The sequence below is a fragment of the Vanellus vanellus genome (genome assembly GCF_965231255.1).
Source record: "Vanellus vanellus genome assembly, chromosome: 7".
NCBI lineage: Eukaryota > Metazoa > Chordata > Aves > Charadriiformes > Charadriidae > Vanellus > Vanellus vanellus.
In genome coordinates, this window is record NC_138912.1 from 8,809,592 (window position 1) to 8,821,492 (window position 11,901).

Sequence of the window (11,901 nt, forward strand, 5' to 3'; positions counted from 1 at the left end):
TTCCGAAGCATACTTGTGTATGCTCTGAGCTTCTGCAACTTTCTGTTTTGTAGACTACTGGATGGTACACCTGGAAATGTAAATACCCATTTGAAAATATAAGCCATATTAGAGGGTTTGTTCCTACATCTTGAAAAGGATCAACTACATTCCCCCCAGGAAATACCTATGTGAAGTTGGCCTATTTGCTTTGAAGCAGAAGAAAACTAGAGGAATGGATCTTTATACCCTTCCAGCCTTTTTAACATTGAAAAGCATTAGGATTATTGACAGTCCTGTCTTGTTAAAGAGTTCTCCTCCATGGTGATGCTGCCTTAGAATAGACTGCAGCAGCAAAGTCCACAAATTAGAAAGAGAAAATCTTTGACCACAAAAGCAAAACAATATACATGAGAGTACAAATGTCTTATTAGTGAAAAAAGCTGTTCTAAGTTAGTAGAATGAAACTGAGAATTCTGGAAAAATGTTATATTATAGCATTTGCTGCTTAAAAAGCACCACGTTATAGCTGATAGTGTGCTACAAAATGGTGCTTTTGTACAGAAAAGACATTGCCCTACCCAAGAAAGAAAATGTGGGTTCTGATGAAATTTAAAAACCTGAAACTAGCACATTATGTTGCAGGAAATGCAATTATTTTTTAAAATGGAACAAAGTGCAACTTAGGGAGAAGAGTTCACAAAAGTGAATTTAGAAAATGTTTCAGAAGCGAAGCTTCCTACCCAAAGGCCAAAGGAAAAGCGGATGAGTCAAACGGGAACATTTGGTGCTTGAGACAGTGATTTGTTACACAGGTCTGATGAGTGAAAAAGTCATTTTACAAAATTCAAGAAAATGAACTGCTCTATCAGTGGATCAAGGAGAAAATAAAATGAAAAGCTTTCTTTGAAGGTTTTGAGACTTGACTGCTTTTGTGTTTCAAACTGAGAAAGCTGCTGTAGGCTGGGATAGTGTTCAGTGTCACTTATTAAAGAAACGACTGTGTTTTGTGGAGGGTGTTTCAGTGCCTCTAATTATGGCAAAGGAACTGCTCTCCCTAGAAAGAAGAGTCTGGCTCTAACTACACTTCTCACTGTCTGAGAATGACCATTCATTGTGATTAACTGTTCTGTAAAAGATTCTGTCAGAGACTGAAAAAATTCTCAGTGGGACATTAAGCTTCATAGTTTTTGACTCCTGCGGCTATTTGCCCTGTGGTTGATTTTTATATGGTAAATAACTCACAATAATAACTCAGGATTATATAAAGTGAACCATGCATGTGAAACATATACAAGTGCTTTCAGAATCGGGATCAAGGCCATTACTTCAAAGGTGTGTATTTGCCTGGCTCCCATGAAAATGGTATGAACCTAAATGTTTCAGAGTAAAAGTAAAATGTGAATTACCTTTGTTCGACTCCAACTTTTACAAAGTATGAGATCTTTTTTAAATCACTAGCTGTTAGAAAGGTGACTTTAATTTTATTCTGTTGGTCATATCAGTACATCCTAATCTTAATCTATATCTGTATCTTAATCACTGTACTGTAATCAGGTCATGTCTTTCTAGTGTACTTCAAAATTAGTAATTGCCCTTTGTAATCAGGCTGCTGTGCTAATAGTAAAGTTTCTTCTACAAGTTTATTCTCTAGTTTGTGTAGTAAGAAGAAAAGAAAGATTTGGTTGTAATTTCAAGTCACTATAAAAATATTTACTAGTGTGATTTATTTCTAAATCATATGCGCTTAATTTGTTTCAAAAATTGTTATTTTGAAAGGCAAAAATGGAAGAGGCAAAGGTAAAGAAGTGGCAGGGTAAAGATTAGATGATGCAATATGGTCTTCACCATAAAAAATATGTAGTAGAAGCTATAAATTATAGGATTATAGTTACAAATAGATTTCATCTTTTGTTTTAAACCACTGTTAGTATTATTTTTTCCATATACAAAGTACACAGTTTACTTTTGAAATGTTATATTTATAGTAAACCTTCTTCCCAAACTACAACTCTTTGGTCTTCCTTTGCTCTTGGTGGTCTTTGTATTTGCTATCTATTCTTGGACTAACCTTTTTCTACCCTACATGAAGGAATAAAGCCAAATTATTCTGTGGCGTAAATTCACAGCTATCATTTTGTGTTCAGTGCTGATGTTTGAGCTATCCTTTACTGGAAAATAGCATATATATGTGTGTGTGTATATATATATAAATAAAATAAAGAAAGAGCACTAATCCCTTGGAATGCAGCATTGAACAGCAATGTTGACGGAGAGAGACCACAAATAGTGAGAAACACGGTCATTTTTTGGCATAAGTAAGCAGAAGAAATAACAGACATTCAAAATTAATTTCATAATGTGGCTTTTAAAATCAAAGCTTTAGCTCTACTATTTAAGATGTCATTGTTAAAACAGAGCAAGCACTGTGAAGTGGTAACATGTAATAAAGTGGGTTTAATGCAAATCAAGAACATTTTGTGTGGTTGTTCTCCCCCTCCCACTGGCCACCCATTGCACTGCAGGGGAGGATGGAGATGTTCTGCTTCTTCCATTGCCTGTCTGCTGCCCAGGCTGGGTGGGATGGGGGGAGCACAGGAACAGCAGAACAAGCACTCGGTGGTCTCTGCTTGAATATATTTGAGTCCCTAGTAATAAAAAGAAAAGAAAAAAAAAGAAAAAAAAAAACCTCAACTACTTCTGAAATCCTAGAGTGGGACAGCAGGGAAGAGGAATATTAAAATGTAGTAATAACCTATAATTTACAACCTATCTCTAATTTCCTTAGGAACTCAGGTTTAACACAGTCTAGTTATTATCTCTGGAAGAGCGAGAGCAAACTACTAACCCACAGGCTGGAAGCTCTCCATTTCTGTAGACTGCTCAGCAAGGGCTCATGAATGGACACTCCCTTTCCTCCTTGTAACAGGGCGAAAATATATATATTTTCTATATATAGAAATCCATATAATAAAATATAAAATACAGGAAAATGTAGAAGTAAATCCCTGGCAATTATATGCAAATGAATATAGAATGTTTCTCTGTGCCACAAATCCCTATTTGTCTGTTTTTTCAGGCGGCAAAATTGTGAGTTAGTAAAAAGATATGTGTCTTTATAATGTGTTGAAAAACGACAAGTAACTTTGTACTCCCCCTAACATGTCTGGATGCAATGGAGAATTAGCTATACTCTTTTCCATTCTGGTAGGAATGTAAACAACTTCACAACAGATGTTCTTTATAAGGACAGAGCCTGCTATTTGCATTGTGATATCTCTGAGTCTTATATCCAAGATTTTGTTTAATTCCATCTGGAAAGGCTTCATTGGATCCCTTTGGGTTACAAAAGCAAAGATTACTTTTTTATGTTTCTAAATCTAAGTTTTCTATTGTCTTTGGTTATAATCACACAGCACCTGCTTTCTTTGCTGATTGGTAACTGCGCTCTTATATAGGTATCCACATTGTTCCTCTGTAGCCTTTTAGAGTCTTAAATATATTTCAGTTGTATCTTTTTTTTCCTGGATCTAAGAGTCTATCCTAAAACTTTTTTGCTCTGCTGGTCAGCAGTATTTGGATAAGCGACAAATGAGGCTCGCATTTTGAAACATTTATCAGAGCTCTTATTTATCTTGGCACAATGGTAATAACTTTTCTAATGGGGTAAGAATTTTTTAGATCTGGAGTGCATATCACAGTACAAAATACGGCCTTGGCTTTGCATTTTCATAGTAAATTTTCTTAATTATTTGGCTGGAAAACTGCAGTTTGCTTTACATGAATACTGGTTATCACTAAATTGGCACCCAGTGGAAGCTACAACAGAAACAGTTAAAAAAATACTTTTTAGATTTTAGTTGTTTGTATCTTCCATTTAGAAAAGAGATTTTTTTATTATTATTTATTAGAAGAAATGTAAATGAATTATCCATTCTATTTTAATGTCCTGTAAGAAGATGGGTGCCATTAGATCTTTTGGATAAAGGTCTGTTAAAGAAACATTTTGAGGATTGGAACTTTCATGCAAGAGATGTAATCTTGGATTGGAATGCATTTAAAAAATCTGTTGAAAATATTAGTTTTTAATCAATTAAGTATGGTATGTTTCCTGTAACCATATAACACCAGTATGCTAACTTATTTCTTTTTGTGACACAATTTTTATCTTAATCATAGAAAAGTCTTAATGAACACTGAAACATAGAAAGTAAAAATTTTAGCTAGGTCATCAAAGTAATAATTTTTTTTTTTTCATTTCATTTGATTTTCAGATGTTCATATACAGTACTGCTAAATTATTAGAAGAGCAGCTGCCATTTCTTCTAAAATATTTCAGGACATTTTAAAATGTTTATGTTTGTACTTTAAGCTTTATTTCTACTTGATGCTACAATTACAGGAAAAAGAATATGTGTAGATGACTGAAATTACACTGCTTTATTGTCTCTATTCATAACAGGAGCATTATTTAGTGCTAGGTCAGATAACTGCTATACTTTTGCTATATGCATTAAAGCCAAACGAGTTTCTCTGCATGCTGAAAATGACTCTCATGTGAAACCAAGAGTTGTCCATTACACTTTTAGACTTTTCTGCTAATAGTTTATATAAGATTCATTTTATGGTTCCATCCACTTTCCCGCTTAAAGATATGACAGTTTCCTCAGACATTTGGGAGACTTGGATACATGCCCATGGCCTGAATTAGGCAGCAGTGGAGATTAATCCGTGTTCCAGGCAAATGCCCCAAACCAGGGAAGAACTATCTATTTGAGGAAGGGCTATTTCAGTTTGACTAAAACATATACCCCGAATCTGAAAACCTGCTCTTAACATAGCTATTGAAACTGCATGGTCTCATAAAACCTCTCACCAAAATTGGGCCAGATGGTATTTTCTAGTGACAAACTGTTTTGCAAAAAGTTTCCATTTCTAATTATTTATTCAAAAAAAAAGCTGTTGTCCTTCCTCTGAAATAATCTGAACAATTTTCAGAGTACTTCTTTCCTCCAGGATATTTTGGAAAAGGTATGTTCTACCTGCAGGTTTTAAAAGCTGCTTTGTAAATTCCAATCTAATAAATAGATCTCTATAAAACTGTGCCCTCTATTTTCTGTACAGCGTTTTGTGGGCAGAGCAACATATTTAATGAAGACTTAACAATGATACATAACACTATGTAAGCTTAACTGCCTATTCATACAGATGTTATGCTGTGATTTCATCTTTTTAAAAGATGACATAAAAAAAGAGAACCTATAGCTGTGCTTCTATCCCTTCCACACTCTTTCCCACTGAAGGTTCTGGAAGATTAGCTATCTTTAATCCTGAAATTTTCAAAGGCTTCATGGCACACATCTGCATACATATGCCAAGACTCAGCACATAGGCAGGATAATATAAGCATTAAATTCAAATAGAGTAGAAAATCACAGCTGCGGTAAGGATGTATTAGCAATTGTGCCCACATTCATAAATTAATAATTTGCATTGTATTACAGTGACTTCTTTTCAGAGGCATTAAACCTGTCTATTCACAGATTGTGTGAAAAGTATGTAAATAATTCTTGCGGGTTTGTCTTTTTACAGCTTGTCTTCTTAGAAAGAAGATAACAGAAAGAAAGTGAATTAGAATAAATAGCAAAAATGTTGCTTAATTTAAAATAATTACATTTTTCTTATTTTGAGAATTAAATCAGAATATTTAAAATAACCTCAGTAAGTCAGTTCTTTGAATACGAAAGGAATAACCATAGTTGAGGCTGCAGAGTTTATAAAAGTGAATAACACACAGTGTTTTCGTATGTTTTTTCACATATGTTTTGGCCTGTTCCTCTTTCTTTTTTTAAAAAAATATCATAACTATGCTTCTGTTGATGGCGCTTTTAGCCTTCCTCTTCTATCACTAAAAGAAATAAACATAGCTTAAATTCCAGTTCAGAAGCAATTCTTGTTGATTGTGAATGCTGTTAGATCTTCCAGTGCTGGAAAGAGGAGGGGAAAAAAAAAAAAAGTTCTTTAATCAAAGGACTTAATGATGAAGAGCCTGATGCACACACATTTATATTTGTAATCTTTATTTATAGGAATAATCCAGTCAGACAAACTGAGCAGATGACACAAGAATCCTAGGCATGGAGGGCTGAAAAGCGTAGCAGGGGATTATCTGTTTTAACTCTACAGATAGGGCAGAAAAAGCGCAGCAGGGGCTGCCTGACTCATGGGGACAGGGAACTGCTGCATGGGCAGAACTTTTCAGGAAATCCTGGCAGATTGCTGTCCTGCCTGGCTCTCCCTGTCCTGTGTGTATTATCTAGAGTAAACACACCCAATTCCTTCACCCCTTTCTGCATCAGTCGCACTTTCTTAAGACTCTTGGCTTTGTTTCTTTCCCCATATTCTCCATCTTTGGTGTTCTTAGATCCTTTTCTGCTGGGCAGCTTCTTGTCCAGACATTCCTTATCCTGCATGTGTGCATTAGATTTATTGTCATTAAGTGTACTGTGTTGCTTTTGCCCGTAGTGAATATTCCACACAATCTTTCCCATTTGTCATGGTATTCAGAATTCTGATTCTTTTCTCCAAAAGACTCTCTCTTCCCCTTCTCCAGCCTCTGTCCCCTCCCCCTGCCTATACATTGCGTTGTGCACATTTTATAAGTACACTCTCTATTCTATCTTCCAAGACGTTAAAAACTCTGAATAGAATTGCACCCAGGTCAGACTTCTGTGGGATCCCTTTTGTGAAGTCCTGAGGAGTAAATAATTCAAATGTATTTACCAAGAGCACATCTTTGATCAGCTCTGCACTCTGATAATAGTGAGCACCTTAGACCATATGGAAGATTGGGATCACAGTTATGCTGGCTCAGACCAAAGGAGTACGTAGCCTCTCTGCAACAACAGCCAGCAGTAGAAGCCGAAGGAATGTAATAATAAAATAGGTACGAGACAACTCTTCCCCCAGTATGACCTTCTATTTTGCAAAAATTTGGATGTAGAAAATAGTTTACTTATAAGAATATGATATAAGACATTGTGAAAAACCAGTGTTGGTGTCAAAATCCATTATCAAAGTCAAGGTACAACACATTTACTGCTTCACTTTCATCCTTCTGGCCAGCTGCCACATCAGGGTAGGAAGTTAAATAGTGTGGCATGATTTGTTTGTGACAAACCAAGGTTGACTAGTGTTTTATTTGTTTATTTTTCTTCCAAGTATCTGCAGTTTAATTGTTTAATAATTTGTCCTTGTACCTTTGTTAAAACTTAATCTGTGTGGTGTAAAATTCCACCAAAGACAAACACTAGATTTAGCCTGTCATATTTCTCTGGGAACTTCCCAGCCCTCCGTGAACTCTTTAAGAAAAGCTCTAGCAATTAAGAAATATCTTTGAATGGTTCCTGCAAATTTGTCAGCTGAAAAAGATGAGGTCCTATCAGCATGAACACACTTAAATATTTAGTAAATTCTTTCTTCATTGTGTCCAATACTCCATAATCCTTGTTGAAATTAGTGTAATTATGCATCAAGGCACAAGATAATGGATATAATATAAAGGAATGTTATTTATTATTATTGGATACAATATAATGGAAATGGAAATAATGGATAGAAATGTGTCGGTCTTCTCAGGATCATACTCCACACCCTTTCCTAGTTCGTAATGAATCTTCTCAGGAGTGATATAAAAATATGAGCGTGGCCAAGAATTTAGATGAGTTGGCTTGCACAATTAAACCAAATGTGAGATGGTTCTTCAGATACATTAGTAAAAGGGAGCACAGAAGTAAGAATTAAGGAAACATAGAGTACCAGGAATGAAATGCAGATTAACTACAATCTAGGTATGATTGAAATAGAAAATGAATACTTTGTCTCATTTTTCAGTGGGGATAATATAGTGACTAAGAATAATAAAAAGGTGCTTAAGGGAATGAAGACAGAGTAACAGAAGTTTCCATAAATGAACTATCAGCTAAACATAGCCTACTTACTGTGATGAAATGAAGAGGGTTAAACAATACTCGTTTCAGGGAACTGAAAGTATCTGCAAGTGCAAATGCTGATTTGCATGGAATGCATTTGCAGGGATTTTATGTGTATCTGTTCAATTTAGGGCTAGCTCAATACAACTAAAGAATAATAAAGTTATTCCCTGTGTTCATAAAAGGGAAAAGAGGTGGTCAAATAAAATGCAGGCATGGTCGTTTGACCTCAACACTAAGCAAGGTCTTAGAGTAGATTTTGAAGGAAAGAATTATCAAGGACCTGAAGGTAAATGGAAAGTGGGAAAAACTACAACATGGTTTTATCAAGGGCAGATCATATCAGACTAACTTAATGTCTTTCTTTGATAAGATAATTGTCCTGGAGAAGAGTAATGCAGTAGACCTAATCTACCTTGATCGAAATAAGGCATTATATTGTTCCTTGCGGGAAGTTATTTAAGGTGGAGAAGATGGGCTTTAATGCAAGAATTGTAAGGTAGAAGATGAACTAAGTAAAGGGTTATATTTAAAGATGGTTCTGTTAAAAACAGAAATACTAAAACGAAAGGAGTTTGCTAGTAGAATTTCTCTAGGACTGATCTTGGCACTGATTTAAGCAGCATTTTTGAACTTGGCAAAAGTAGGAGAATGGATATAGCACTAAGAGATGGCACAAAATTGGAATATGACTAGCATATGAGAAAAAAATACATGACCTTATGGCCCGACAAAATGGAAACCTAATAGTACGGAAAGTAGTGCTGGGTGCTTGGGGATTAATATCATGTTCTTTTAGTATAAGCTGGTGTCTTGATAATTGCCAGCGATAGTGAAGGCAGGAGGTTTAATGCATTAGTCGCCTGTATGGTGACTATGAGCCATCATTATGTCATGGTCATGAAGCAGTTTCAGGGTATATTAGATGAAGGATTTTCAGTGAAGACAATAAAGTGTTAATATTGTTTTACAAGGCATTGGTGAGACAACACTCAGAATATTGTTTACAGTTCTCATGACCCACATTGATTCACAGCAGGTGCAGAGTGGGATGGTTAGGGGAAAGGAGTACCTATTTTCTCAGCTCAGATGAAAATAGCTTATCTGGCAAAACAAAGCTTGAAAGGGCATATGGTTTTATCTTTAAAAGTATGTGTGGGGGTAGACATGAGGGAAGAAGACTTTTATGTTAAAGGATAACACTATTTCAAGATCAGATCCTTACAAACAATAATGAATAAATGAGAAATTTAAAAGAAGGTTCTTGGTAATCTATGCAAAACTCTAGAACTGCTTTCCAGACAAGGTCATAGAGGCAAGGACCTGAACTACTTCCAGATGGAAATTGATAAATTAATGAAAGGATATGTGTGACATGGGGAAGTGATCATGAGTCAGAACATAAAGTTTGTGATATAAAGCTTTAATTATGTACTGACATTGCCAAAGAAGTTTAATGGGAAACTTGTTTGTGTACTTTTCCTACACAGTCCCTGAACAAAAATCTTTTTAACTGGTCCATGTGCCAGTTCTTCTATTCTTCTACATATACGAGGACTTTTATGTTCCTTCTTGGTGCATAGGATAAGAGAAGGGAACTGTACTTTCTTAAATGATAAGATTGGCAGCAGGTAAAAATGGGGCAGTTTGTTAGGATGTCAGGTGTTAACTGGATATAATTTGTTTACATGCTCAGGGTTAAATTGGTCACCTGACTGGGATCAGGAAGTAATTTTTCTCAAACTCATATTGGCTGGAGTTATGGAGGGTATGGTTTTCCTCTCTAACATAAACTGTCTGGAATGGGTCATGAGTTTTTACCTTGTGAAATACCTGCTCTTGCAGACTGCTAAGATGTGGCTGGACAGGAAATCTCATAACTTTAATATCTTCTACTGTCCTCTGATACACTGGTGGTTTTCAGCCTTTTATTCTCCTGAGCTACAAGGGGGTGTGACTGTAATGTAGGACATTATTTCAGTATACTGCAAGATTTGATTCAATATTTGCTTTTCCAGATATTTCAAGAATTTCCTCTGAATGAGAAAATCTTACTTTTTTGTGGTAGCATGGAGCTGCATAAGAGGCAATCAAGGATACTTCATATGTATTGGTAAGTTTTGAAAAAGAAGAGGTTGATAATTTTTGTGGACCAGATATTCCTAAGACCTTATAGCAAAGAAAGTTCTTTAACTGATGATTCTAGCTCAAAGAATTTAAGAAACTATTTAGAGGATATAATATTTTGTTAACTGGCATTCTGAGGGCTTTCTTGATTAGGTGTTCCACTAACATGCTTAGAGAGGTCTCATCTTATTACTAAATGATTGAGGTTCTTCAGACTTTATAAAATCCATTTTATAGTAACTACAGACAGACTGCTTTTCCTCCTGATTTGGTTTCTTGACTACTGCTACCTGAAAAGAAATACTCGAAAAGTGCTAGTGCTTTATTTCATTAAGTGTATAAGAAGTCTATGACAATTAGGCTCCTAACTCCCCTGTGATAGTTAAGTGGATACAATTAGATGGGGTGTAAAGGTACTGTATTTATAATGTTTAATTCTAAAGATTGCTTCTTACAGAAATATGGATCCTCAAACTAGAGGCCACAATGAATGTTATGGTGTTAATAATCTACTAGGTAATTCAGTGTGAATTATTTTATACCTATGCTTGTAGTGGCTAAGCTGACATCTATCTTGCTACTAATAAAAATGCAATACTCCATTTATCTCTGTATTGTTTCTTAAATTCTGAATAAGTGTACTCTGAAATTATGCAGTTGATTTCTCATAACCGATACAGTGGTACCGATGTATCATTTCTGTGATGTGGTTTATCTCTTGCCATCCCGGAAGCTGGAGTATGAAAGTTTTTCTTAAAGTACAGATTACTAAATGACAGTATAATCTACTGCTGCTCAGCGTGTCCCTCTCCTTATGTTTCGTGTCAGAGAAATAAAATAGCAGATTCATAAGTCAGGTCAAATCTAGTCTGTATCTGTTTTCTTGAGTCCTATCTTGACATACTCAGACAAATTATCTTTCAGTGAAGAGATGGCCTGAAACATACATAGAAAATGAATCTCAAAACCTGCCCGTCCTCTAAAATACTCATGTGGCATTTGCTTTGAATTAAACAAATGTTTAGTTATCTGCTAGTGATGCAAACAGCAAAATTGCCAAATTAATTTTTCTTTGTTCTTCATATCATTGTCTCTGGACTCCAGTGTTACAAGTCATGCAACCTTTTAAGAAATAGTTGGCAGTTGCATGGCATATGTAACTTTCTAAATCCAAACCCCTTATAGATGGAGAAAGGTTACGCCCACACTTCTCAGTCCCTTTTGGCTACCATCTGGAACAGTGATAAAATACAGCTAACTCTTTTTATTATAATCTTAGATGCATAAATCCAGATGAAAACAGCTTTTTTTTAATGAATTGTGTGACTAAATTTAAGCTGAAAAGTTTCTGCTGAGTTATTTTAAGTTTACTCATGTTAAATTTTGGTTAGGAATACAGGATTTTTGAAGCTGATTCTGTCAGATTGTTTTCATTTTAGCATTTTAGATAGCATAATACTCCTCTCCTCCTCCCTCCCTGCCTCCTTATTATTGTTGTCTAAGTTATTGTTATAGGACACTTATTTTCCTTTTATGCCACAGGAAAACTTTGAAATGTAAATCAGGACTTGGGAAACCTCTAGGTTCCTGATATGAAAAAAGTCCTCCTGCTAAACAGACACCAGTATCTTGGCCTCTTGAAGAATCTGCTTGGTATGGTGCCATGGGATGAAGCGCTGGAGGGAAGAGGGGCCCAAGAAAGTTGGTTAATATTCAAGGACCACCTCCTCCAAGCTCAGGAGCAATGCATCCCTACAAAGAGGAAGGCAGGCAGAAAAGCCAGGAGGCCTGCATGGATGAACAA